At 44.3% G+C, this 12,354-nt stretch overlaps 1 protein-coding gene across 1 annotated transcript in view; it reads right to left on the bottom strand.

Moving 5' to 3' along the window:
• Positions 1-12,354, bottom strand: part of CMTM8 (CKLF like MARVEL transmembrane domain containing 8) — a 60,905-nt gene that overhangs the window by 47,887 nt on the left and 664 nt on the right. The gene's annotated exons all lie outside the window — the stretch shown is intronic.

Here is a 12,354-nt window from a genome sequence, read left to right as displayed (position 1 = left end):
CAACTGGGGAAACCGAGGCAGGCCTCCACCATGGTGCAGGGAACTGATGGGAGGATAGAGAGGAGAGCTGCCCAAGACGCCACCTGCATCACCGGATGGCACATTCACATGGAGGGGATCATGGGTCCATTTGAGCATCTGAGTTGGGCTCAAAGCTCATTCTATCAGGATTCAAGGTAATTATCCCCATTTGGGACTGGGAGCTCGAGACAATGACAGGCTCTGTGGGAGGCAAAGGCACACCCTCCCTGGCTGCAGACAATCAGAGGCCAAGGCATGTTGAAATTCAATTCCAACTGGCAAACACCTATTAAGCATCCATTCTGAAACAACCAGAGCACTTCTGGTGTGGTTCGAGGAAGTCACAAGATCCTGAATGGCTCTATGGGATGCTGGGACTGAGGAGTTTGGAGAGAAATAGATGGTGGGTCTTCTATCCTGGCCAGAGGGAAGGGGACCCAAACCAGAGGATAGGAACCCCACAGATGACCTGGGCAGACTTGGGAAAGAAAGGGCCCTAGGAAAGAAGAGGCCAACCACTCAAAACTGAACCTCCCAGCAGCAAAATTCCCAGCTTTTCTTTCCTAAAAGGTACCCTTTCTAGATCTACACAGATAGCAGATTCCTTTGTTTTTTACTGTGACTGGCCTGAGATCTGGAGATTAGGAAGAGCTGATGGACAGATGGAGAGGCAGGGATGGACAAGAAAAGCTACTGTCCCATCAGTGGAGCATGTGCTTATTAGGGAACAGAGAAAAAGACCACCGAGCCTGGACTGGCTGCCCATTCCTAGACTGGGGCTGTTTCTTCACAAGCTTATCCCTTAATTAGCATCTTCCTTGCTCTGACTGCATACATTCCAATGTTCTTCTCACCTCCCTTTGATTTTCCCATGTAGGAAAGTATCCTGGGGTGGGACTGGCAAACAGACACACATGTGCTGCTCATATCATTCAGCTGTTTTTGTCACTGGGTCATAGATTGAGAGGCATTGGAGAGAACTGTAGATTATCTTGGCAACTTCCTCATTTTCAAGCTGAGGAAGTTTGGCCCAAAGTGAGGAAGGGGCGGGGCCCAAAGTCACATGAGCACTAAGGCCAGGAAGGGATTTAAAGCTAGGTCTTCTGACTCCAAATTTCACACTCATTACCCTGTGTTATTTTATTGGTTTTCCAGCCGCCATGATAATACCATCATAGGTTTGATTGACACTTAGCTATTGCCCAGCCACCTCAACGTCCATGTTGCTTGTCAATGACCCTTGCATCAAGCCTGTGAGGTCAGCAGAGCCCATGTGGTTATCCCCATTCTACAGACCCAGGATTAGAATTTCTTCTGACATCTCATCCAGTGACCATTTTAACATGAAGTTCTTTGGCCTGGGCGAGGAGGCGATCATCCTAATGTCTGATCCATGCTAGAAAAAATGCTGGATCTGGAGTCAAAGGACTCAGGTTCAAACCCTAGCTCTGCCATTATCACTTGTGGAACTGTTACCTTGGACAAGCTACTTATTATGTCAGTGCCTAAGTTTCTTTTGTAAGATGAGATGTGTGGACTACATGAGCTCCAGGGCCCCCCCCCCCCCCCCAGCTCTAATGCTATGATCCTAAGACCAGGATGCTTTGTCACAGCTTAGCATTGAGGTTCCAGACCTGCAGAACTGAGAACCCACACTCAGAACATCCTGCAGGTCCTACCCCCACCATCAACCAATCCCCCATCACCAAAGGCCGCACTCCCTGCTCAGGGTGGCCATTCTTAGATGCATTGTACTGGGAAAGAAGAGAACACACTCTTTGAGCTTGGGTTTTTCCTAAAAGAGAATGCAAATGGTATACATTTATGCAAATGAGTGCCACCTGAATTCATGGAAAGAGTCCAGGAGGCTTCCTTACCGAACGAGTTTACCCAGGAAGGCAGCAACTCTTAGGTGAGAGAGGGGGCAGGGACATGTAGGAGGAGCCAGTGGGGAGAGAGAGTGAGAGAGAGAGTGAGAGTGAGTGTGTGTGTGTGTGTGTGTGTGTATGACTGGGGGGAGGGAGGAGAGTTAGAAAAAGAGGGAGAGTGTATGTGTGTGTGTGTACATGTGTGTATGAGAAAGAGAGGGAGAAGAAAGAAAGTGTGTATGTAAGAGAGTATGTATGTGAAAGAGAAGAGAGTGTTTATATGTGTATATGTGTGTTTGTGCGTGTGTGAGACAAGAAAGTATGTATGTGAGAAAGTATGTGTGTATAAGAGAATAGAGAGAATGTGTGTGTATATGTGTGTGAGAAAAAGATAAAAGGAGTGTGTATTGTGTGTGTGTGTGAGAGAGAGAAGAGAGAATGTGTGTGTATATATGTATATGTGAAGGAGTATGTATGTGTGACAAAGTGTGTGTATGCATATGTATAAGAGAGAGAAGAGTGTGAGAGTGAGAGAAGAGAGAGTGTGTATATGTGTGTGAGAGAGGGTATTGTGTATAAGTGTATATGTGTGTGCATGTAAGAGAGAAAAGGAAAGTGTGTGTGTGAGAGAGTATTTGTGAGATAGTATGTGTGTATGTGTGTGATAGAGAAGAGAGTGTATGTGTGAGGGAAAAATAGAATGTGTGTATAAGAATGTATATATGTGTGAGAGAAAAAGAAGAGAGAGTACATGTGTGAGTGTGTATGTATATGTGCGTGGAGTGTGTATGAGAAAGTATGTATGTATGTGTACGTGTGTGTGTGTGTGTGTGTGTGAGAGAGAGAGAGAGAGTCAGAGACAGAGAGAGGAAGAGAGAGAGAAAGAGAGAGAGAAAGAGAGGAAGGAATAAGAAGTGTAAATGCAGCAGCTGGAGCCCTGAGGGGGCTGAGGCCACAGCAGGGATTCTGCCAGGAAGCCGGAATGACTTGGAAGAAGAATTTTAGTTCAGGGAGACCTTCCTTGTGTCTATGATTTTTTTTTTTCAGAGTCTCAGTGTTGTCCTCCAAGAAATGTGGCTCCGAGATCCCTCTTCTCTTTAAAACCAGCACCCTATGATCTTGGGCAAGTGACCCAAGTTCTCTGGGTCTCAGTTTCTTCTTCATAAAATGAAGAGGGTTAGATGAGGTGGCCCCTAAGATCTCTCCCAGATCTCAATACACAAGGCTACAAACCCCTGTGTTCTCCTCTTGGGCAGAGTACCCATCTGAGGAGCCAGGGCAATTACTCTGTTAATGGTCAACCATGAAACTCTTTGGGAAAGGTATTACCAATGCAGGAGCACTGGGGTCTTCTAGTCAGAAGGGGCTGGTGCATTACATACTACAATCAACTTAATATCCCTTTCTACAGTCAATAGTGAAGACCTGACCACCAGTACCCACCAAGTTGTTACTTCCCCCTTTATCAAATGAGATAAAAATGTAAAGTACTTTGCAAACCTTAAAGTTCTATATAAATATTAGCTATTATTATTATTATCGTTATCATTTTGGAGAGAGATAGTCTCAACACAAGGAAGAACTGAGTTCAAATTTGTTTAAAATCCTGTCTCAAGATTGCCCGCCTGTGAATGTGGCGCCTTGTTATCTCTGGTCTGCCAACATCCAATAAACCAATATGGCACAGTGTTGGGAAGCTGAAATCTAGGAACGGCTGTGGAGTGCCGCAGCTGCTTGTGATCACAATTTGAAAGATGGATGGAAGAGAGGACTCAGAGGTTAAACACAAAAGAGTCACTGACCTCAAAGAACTTACCTTCTGCTGGGATTATCATTCTGTAAATGAAGTCTATCATCTGGTAGGAAATAGAGATACAATTGTTATATCATGATAGTGCCGGCTATCTCCAAGGAGATCTCTCTGGCAAATGTCGCCTGGGGGAGAAGGGCTTTGTAAATCTGAAAGTGCTATGTAAACGTGAGCCATCATTATTCTAGAAACTATAGAAGCCAAAGTTTGGAAAACTGTTCCTTTAAACAAAAGTACATCCTAGTACTTCTTGTCTTTATAACAGCAGAGTATGATATATTTAAAGCTAGATGGGACATCAGAGGACATCTGATTCAACCTTTTCATTTACAGATGAGTAAACAGTGGGTCAGAAGGGGGTACTGAAGATAAGACCATATAAATGCTGGAGCTAGAATTTGAATCTTGTTTCTCTGACTTTAAACCCAAAATTACTGCCACTGCACCATGCCCATGGTAAAACAGCCCGACCTTCTGCAAGGTTATTTCAAATTGACTTAATTTTTGGTTTCTTCAGTGAAAGTCCTCAGATAACCTGTACTGAGAACCAAGGTCTAGTTTTTGAATCTGTTCGACCTCTTTTATCTTCATCCTGGACAATATATGTTTGGATTTGGAGATGAAAAGTAAAAACTATAATCATTACTACTATTTTTCTTTTAAAATGTGGCATTAAGATATTAATACTGTTAATAAAATATAAACTATTAGCAAAAAAAATTTCCTTGTTTTTCAGTCGTGTCTGACTCTTTGTGACTCCATTTGGGATTTTCTTGATAAAGATACTGGAGTGGTTTGCCATTTTACAAAGGAGAAAACTGAGGCAAACAGGATTAAGTGACTTGTCCAGGGTCACACAGCTAGTAGGTGTCTGATGCCAGACTTGAACTCAGGAGGATGAGTCTTCCTGAGTCCAGGCCAGATGCTCCAACCACTGAACCACCTTTCTCCCTTGTTTATAAGTCACAGGACCATAAATTTAGACTAGAAGAAACCAAAGAAACCATCTAGTTCTCCCTCCTTATTGATGAGAAAACTGAAGCCCAGAGAGGGAATGTGACAAACCAATCAATCATCAACAAACATTTATTAAGCACCTACAATGAGCCATCTATACAATGGGAGTATTTGAACCCCAGTCCCCAGTTATCCCATCCATAAAATGCAGAGGTTGAGCAAGGTGGCTTCTAAGATCTCTCCCAATTCTAGGTCTAGGATCCCAAAAGTCATTTGCCCTCCCTGGGCCTCAGTGTCCTCATCTGTAAAATGGAGGGGCTGCATCCTAGAAACCTCAAAGGTTTCTTATAGCTGTAGACGCCAAATCCAGAACCATCCCACTTCCGCTACAATGACGAGCTTGTAAAATGAGGGAATTATTTTAATTAACTCTGGGGGGAGAAACTTCCTTTGAATGCATTTACCTGTCAAATTGAGATGCTCCTTTAAAAAAAACAAAACAGGTCATTGCTGGCAGAGCCAATAGGGAAGCAGACTCTATCCTACTAGAATTGTAACTAGAACTATCCTAGTTAGAATTGGGAATCGGTGCAATCCTTCTATACCTTAATCTGGCCACAGTCCAGTAAATTATGAAACTGGCCAGTCCTTTGCCCCAGAGAGCCAGCTGCTAGGATGCAATAAAAAGGGAAGAAAGACCATAGCTATGCAAACAGACTCAGAAATCATTCATTGTCATAGTGGCAAACCAGAAGCAAACTTAACGTTCAGCAGGCGGAGAATGGCTGAACAAAGTGGGGTTTATGAATGTAACAACTCTAGGAAACAACATAAAAGAAGAAAATGCAGATAGATGAAGGTGTAGGGAACAAAGAATGTAGAACTAAATGGACAGTTCACCCATTGACAGTGTGGAAGTGTCATGGAGGGGCCCGCTAAGGAGGCTCCTGAGACCACGGGTAATATACCACGCCAGGTGCTGACGTTTGTGGAGGCTTCCAGAGTGTAGGATGGAGGAGCCCTTCTTTCCACCTCAGAGCAGGTAAACGTACACTCTGGTTCCTGTTCTTTTACTGAATGGTGATAAAAAGTATTTTAATTGGAGGCTAAATCAGACCTGAGTGGGCCTATAAAAGGAGAAGAAGACAATCTCTCCCTCTCTTCCCTGGCTTGGAAGGAAGAAGAAGTGCTGTGGACCTCTGGGTGGGAGAGGGTCATCAGCCTTCTCTCTTTTCCACCTTGACGCCATGTGGCCGTGAATACATGACACCTCTATTTCTTTTGTCTCCTGTGTTTATTCTTTTCTGATAGTAGGTGCCCTCATATTCATCATGTTATACATGATCTTTGAAATAAGTCACCAAAGACGTGGCAACTCCACAGATGAATCTGCTGGTAACCACAGCAGGTGAATCTATCAAGAAGTCAGAGCAACAGCTGCGACATCTGCTGACCTTGCCCATCAAGAAGCCAGTTCAGCTCATCAAGGCAGTGTTTGTGGCTACATCACACTCATGAAAGAATTTGGTGGAGACACAGAAAAAGGACTTCCAGGAAAACTGGAAAGCAGTTGGTCAAAACAGAGATTTAGGCTGGCTCCTGTAATTGTATAACACAATAAATTTCAAATAAGTAAGCAAACTTGTCCCCCAAACTTGTACTGCCGCTCTCACCCTGAACTTCTGATTGGTGAGAATTTGCCATATCTATTCTGACCCAGACCTACCACACACACCTCATGCCTGACACAGAGAAAGCACTAAATAAATGCTTTTTCATTCATTCAATTACTCATTCCTTAAATACAAAAAGTAAGCCCTTCCCCCCAAAATAGAAGAGAATGGGGATTTATATCTTTTAAGGCACTAGATAGAGGAAAAATATTTAATAAGCAGACATGAGATCAGAGGTTATAAAAGTCAAACTAGACGCTATAATACATAATGCAAGTTTTTGCATGAACAAAATCAATGCATATAGAATAAGAAAAAAGTCATGGATTGAGGGGGAGGGAGGAATCTTTGTATCAAATACTCAGTGGTATTAATATCTTAACATAATTTGTCCCCAAAGAAATGAGGAAGTGCCATTCACTCTTTTTTTGCAGAGGTAGAAGACTGTCAGATTCAGCTAATGTGTTGGTTAGTTTAGTCATAATGCTTTTTTCCTTCTTTCTTTTTTATTCTTTATTAAAAGAGCTAGTTTTCCAGGTAGGGGAGAAAGGAAGAATGTAGTTGGCAACAATGTGCTGTCAGTCCTATTTCCTGTGCCTTTGCTCAACTGTTTTTAATAGGGAGGTATTATTACGAAGAGGTTGTTTGTTGGGAAGTGACTGATGTGTCATTCCACAGTTCTAGTTGCTGGTAGAGAATTTGTGGAGTGTGGCTCCAGAAGAGTTTTCTATCAGGTTGGTTGCCACTGTGAGCGCCAACACTGGATGCCTGTATTTCTTGTTAGTGTGGCTCTGGGGTTCCAAAACCATTTCCTTCTAGAAAGGAATAACGGAAACCACTCTCGGCCAGAATACAACAACCCTGATGGAGACAGAATAGGAGAGGTCAAGGCTGTTGTTTATCCTTCATTTTCGAAGAGGACCAATGACATCATGGGGTGATGTCTTGACTTCTGCATGAAACTGCTTCACTTAAATCCAAATCCAAGAGGTAAGGGAAAAGAAGGAGAAATCTCTCAGAGGAAAATGCCGCAACTGGAGAAGCCAAGCCACCATAGTGACCTTAATAACAAGCATCCTTAACATTGTATCTTCAAAAGAACCCAGGAGTCCCACCAGAGGTACAAACCAAGTGTTCATGCCATATCTGTCGTGTGCTCAACCACTTGCTTTTCTTTTTCGTAATCTACAAGCAATGCATCCCAAGAGACATTTGTACAGAGTTTTAAAGTCTTCAGTGTTTTACACAGATTATCTCATTTAATCCTCACAACAACCCTGCCAGGTAAGTGCTATAGATATTAATGCCCCATTTTGCTTTACTGATGAGGAGACTTCAGCTAAGAAAGTTTACTTGCCTGTTCAGGGCAACTTAGGTCTGAGGTAGGATTTGAACCCAAGTATTCTTGACTCCAAGGGAGGCATTTTGTTTGCTATGACATGCTGACAAATACAATCGGATCTTGTGTTTCTGCCCAACAGAGTCAACTGTGTGATTGCGACAATGTGGTCTGCTCAATAACTGGGGGCGTGATGGATGCCCATCAGTCAGTCGGCTGAACTACGTGCCAGCACAGCACTAAGTGCTGGGGATACAAAGAAAGGCAAAAAATGCCATCCCTGCTATTCTTCCCATTTCACAGAAGGTCTGAGCCACAGATCACATGGAAAGGAACCCGGGTCCTTAGGGGGCAAGGACAAAGCAAATGGTAAACACATCATCTTTCATGCCACTTCCACTAATAAAAACATCAGTTTCTGAGGTTCTACCATTTGAGGCAGTTTCCTTAGCTGTGAAATGGGAACAATACCAGAACTATTTATCTCATGGGGTTATTGTAAAGAAAGTTCTCCCAGCCTAGAAGTTATCATTAGTATACTTTGCTCTCTCTCCTTCAAAGATCCATCATAGCTACTAAAGGCCATGATCGCTTTCATCACAGGGTAGGTGGAAAGTGAGCAGCATGAGACAGGAGGAGCTTTGCATTCCAGGGGAGAGCCCTGCCAACCTCATTTGTAATCCCTGGGATCCACTAAGAAAATGCTGACATGGGCAGAACCCGCCCTGGACGGATTCAGGGCTTGTGACTAAGGAGAACCCAGGGCAAGTCAATGTTGTGACCTCCCCACCGACATCTACATATAGGTGAAATCACGTGTAAGTAAAGAGCAAAGGCAGCCCTGACCACAGGAGGGGGACCTCATCAGAGGGTCACAGATTTAGGGCTGTATGGATTGAGTCCAATAGGGCAGCTGGGTGGTGCAGTGTATAGAGCACTGGGCCTGGAGTCAGGAAGACCCAAGGTCAAATCTGGCCTCAGATACTTACTAGCTGAGTGACCCTGAGCAAGTCACTTAAGCCCGTCTGCCTCAGTTTCCTCATCTGTCAAATGAGCTGGAGAAGGAAATGGCATACCCCTCTAGGATCTTTGCCAAGAAAACCCCAAACGGGGTCATGAAGAGTTGGACACGAGTAAATAACGACAAATGGCTTAGTCCATTAGAGGAAGAAACCGAGGTCCAGAGAAGTGATAAGACTCAGGATCATAGCTGGAGAGGCCATCCAGCCCACAGGTGTCAAACACAGAACCAGATTAAAATGTCATTGGGAAATATTTAACAAAAATTAGTAAAAATGCATGATGTTAATGTCATTACATTTTAAAACTAAGTTATTCTGCAGCTGCAGGGATTCTTATTATGGATTAATAGCTCTATTTCTTAAGTTTGGTACCATGGAGTCCACCCTCTTCATTTTACAGAATGAGAAACTGAGGCCCAGAAAGATCCTAACATCACAGATTTCGAGTTGGAAGGAACCTGGAAGTCGCCTAGTCCAAAATTTTCATTTTACAGAGTGAGAAACAAGGTTCAGAAAGCCGGGTTGCCTTGCTCAGGGGTCACACACCTACTAAGTGGCAGATTCAGGCTCAACCAGAGAAATTGAAGGGAACCCAGGAACAAAGGAGGCAGGGTCACTTCTCAGCTAGTGACATGCAACAGTGAAGCCTGAGCCATTACTGTGTATACAGAGGCTGCAGCAGCCTCCTTCTAGAATTACAGGACCACAGAGGCCATCCCATGCCCTCCCACACCAGCCCAGGGAACAGGTCGAGTGGGCCTCTTGCTGGCCAGAGCCTTAAGCATTTTTCCCAATTAGCCACAACAATTGACATTTAGATCACACTTTAAGGCCCGCAAAACACTTTACTCACATTATCTTGTTTGGGCCTCAAAACAACCCTCGGAGGTGGGCATTCTGAGCGGTCAGCATCCCCATAAGGGGATACTAAATAATAAGATAAGGAAATGGAGTCTCAGAGAAGTTAAGTGATTTGGCAGGGGTCACACAGCTAGGAAAGTATCAGGAGTGCAATTTGAACCCAGGTCTTTCTTATTCCAGATCACACTGCTTTCTCAAGTCCTATCAAGCTTCTTGGACTCCAGAACTATGATCCTATATCTCTCATTACTTTAGTCAGCATCAGCTTTCTCCTCTTTAAAATGAGGAGACTAACCTCTTAAAATCCCTTCTCTGGAGTCAGGAAGACCTGAGTTCAAATTTGTGTTCAGACGCTTACTAGCTGAATGACCTCAGGTAAGTCACTCAACCTCTGTTAAAACTGAGGAAGCTCAGTGTTCCTCAACTATAAAATGGGGGATAATAATAGCACCTACCTCACAAGGTTGTAAAGATCAAATGAGATGATATTTGTAAAGTGTTTAGTGCCTGGTATGCAGCAGGTGCTACATAAATGTTTATTCTATTCCCCTTTCCTCTTGTAGTTTTAGATCTAGGATACTAAGTCTCATCAGCCCCTGGATCTCAGTTTTCTGTTCTGTAAAGTGAGAAGGTTAGACTAAGTCATCTGCAAGGTCTTATCCAGTCTATATCTGGCGCCACATGGAGATGACGACCACAGTTTGCACCAACGGAACGTAAACTCTTGTAGGTTCTGTCACGCTGACAAAGTTGCTAGTATGTGCCCAGTGACTGCACAGTGACCGCCAATGTCTGTCCTCCAAGGGCTAAGGAGAAGCTCCTGACCAGGGACTGCAGGGGGTAAGTTTTTCTGCCTCTGGCCAGTCTCCCCAAGCTGGAGAAGAACTGTTATCTGTGTTGAGTGAGGGGAGTGGTCACACATTCGTGCAATGCCAGACCCTAACAGCATTGCCTTCCGTGCCCTCCCTTTTCAGCCTCCCACCCCAAGGGCCACCAGCTACACTCTTCAAAGCACTTTATTGCTTCTTTCATCACTCTCTTTCCTGTTCACAAGCTGTATCTCTCCGATAGAGTGTAAATTCCCTGAGGGCTAGGGCCATTTCACGTCTGCCTTTATATCCCCAGCGCTAAACACAGTCATCGCTTGGCAAGTAATGTTTGTTGAACACTGAGTAGGTTTGTTGAATTGAACAACCCCAGGAGGCTGTCGTGGCAGTTAGTTCGCTTACCAGTTTAGACATGAAAAGTGCCTTGTTAAAAGTCACATTGAGCACCGGGAAAGAGACAAAGATCTGGAAGACCCTATCCTCACAGTACTTATTAGAGGCTTGTTGACTGACTAGAGGACCTTCTATTCCAGCAGAGGAGATAAGCAGCGTGAGTGTATAAGAGAATTGGGAGAGAAAGTTTTATTTTTAATGTTAATAACCCCCATCATCCACAAAGTAGAATAGAGGCTAAGGGCGTCTAACCAGACATTCACTTATCCCATACTTACTTAGGCCTCACTCCATACAAGAAAATTGCCAAGAGGAAGCTCTACATTTCCTTATCTTTCCAACTTACCTTATAATGAAACAAGAAGCCTCCTCCAGAAGGTCATTCCTGATTAACCTTCCCCAGCTCTGACCACTTTCATATCCTATACAGTACATACACCGTGGGCCATTCACACTTGTTGACATTACTATGTATGATTTAAGTCACTGTGGTTTTGCTCCTGTTTATTTTTCTGCCCCTCCCTGAAAGCACTGACGAGTTCTTCCATTTATATGGCATCTGCGATCCCTCACAGTCCTCCACACTAAGTAGACACCTAAAAGTATAGTCTGGTAGTCAAAACTTCTTAACACCTGCCTAAAAAACAAACAAACAAACAAAAACCAACCTGAATTCCCAGACCCTCAATCCTCAACACCATAAGGCCGGTTAAGTAAGCAAAGCAAAACTCAAGTCGAAAACGTGGGTGGAGATCTGGAAGGACTGTTGGAAATCATGTAGAACAATCCTCGAATCTTTTCAGATGAGGAAACTGAGGCCCAGAGACTAGGTGATTTACCCAAGGTCTCAAAGCAGCAGTGCTGGGACGGAAGCCAAAGCCCATTCACTCCAAACATGTTGCTATTTCCATGAACCCACATGGCCAAGCAAACGGGACTTTCTCTCATCCTCGGTGACACTTCCACGATTCTGAACCATGGCATACTAATCACAAGGTAACAAACCAAGCCCTTTTATTAGCCCCAAATCATGCATCCTCCCTAGAGATCCGGGAGTCTTTCCTGCCCGGGTGAATTCTTGTCCAAGGTTGGTTCTTGTCAGTGTCCTGGGCAAAGGACGAACCCAACAGCCAGATTCACGAACGGAGCCATAGCTTCTAGACTCCGGGGTAGGAAGTGCTCAAGGATCTGCGAGCCTCTGTGTCTTTCCCTCCCCCACCCCAGGGGCTGCTGGGGACCACTGAGCATGCAGTATGTCTGATAGGTAACATATATGTACTTAGTGAGTTAAGATCTACAAAGCGTTTTACATATGTTACCTCAGCTGGTTCAATCCCACCTCCACAAAGGGGAAAGGGGGGCCCAGAGAGGGGAGGAGACTTGGGCAGGGTCACACAGGTGCTAAGCCAGGTTCTCTGAACCCCAATCTCCAGGGCTCTTCCCTGATCTTAGCCCACTGTGCACGGGCGCCAAAGCTGGAGAGGCGAGCTCGAGTTCAGTTCTCCCCTTCACACCTCCCTAAGTCAGTCCTCTTTCAGGGAGGGGCTGGATCGAGAGAATTTAAGTGGGGTCCCGGAAAGCCC

The sequence above is a fragment of the Vombatus ursinus genome, unplaced genomic scaffold (genome assembly GCF_900497805.2).
Source record: "Vombatus ursinus unplaced genomic scaffold, bare-nosed wombat genome assembly UNPS02014799.1, whole genome shotgun sequence".
In the NCBI taxonomy this organism is placed as follows: Eukaryota; Metazoa; Chordata; class Mammalia; order Diprotodontia; family Vombatidae; genus Vombatus; species Vombatus ursinus.
The sequence above is the reverse complement of the archived record's forward strand: the minus strand, read 5'-3'. Positions and strand labels throughout refer to the sequence as shown.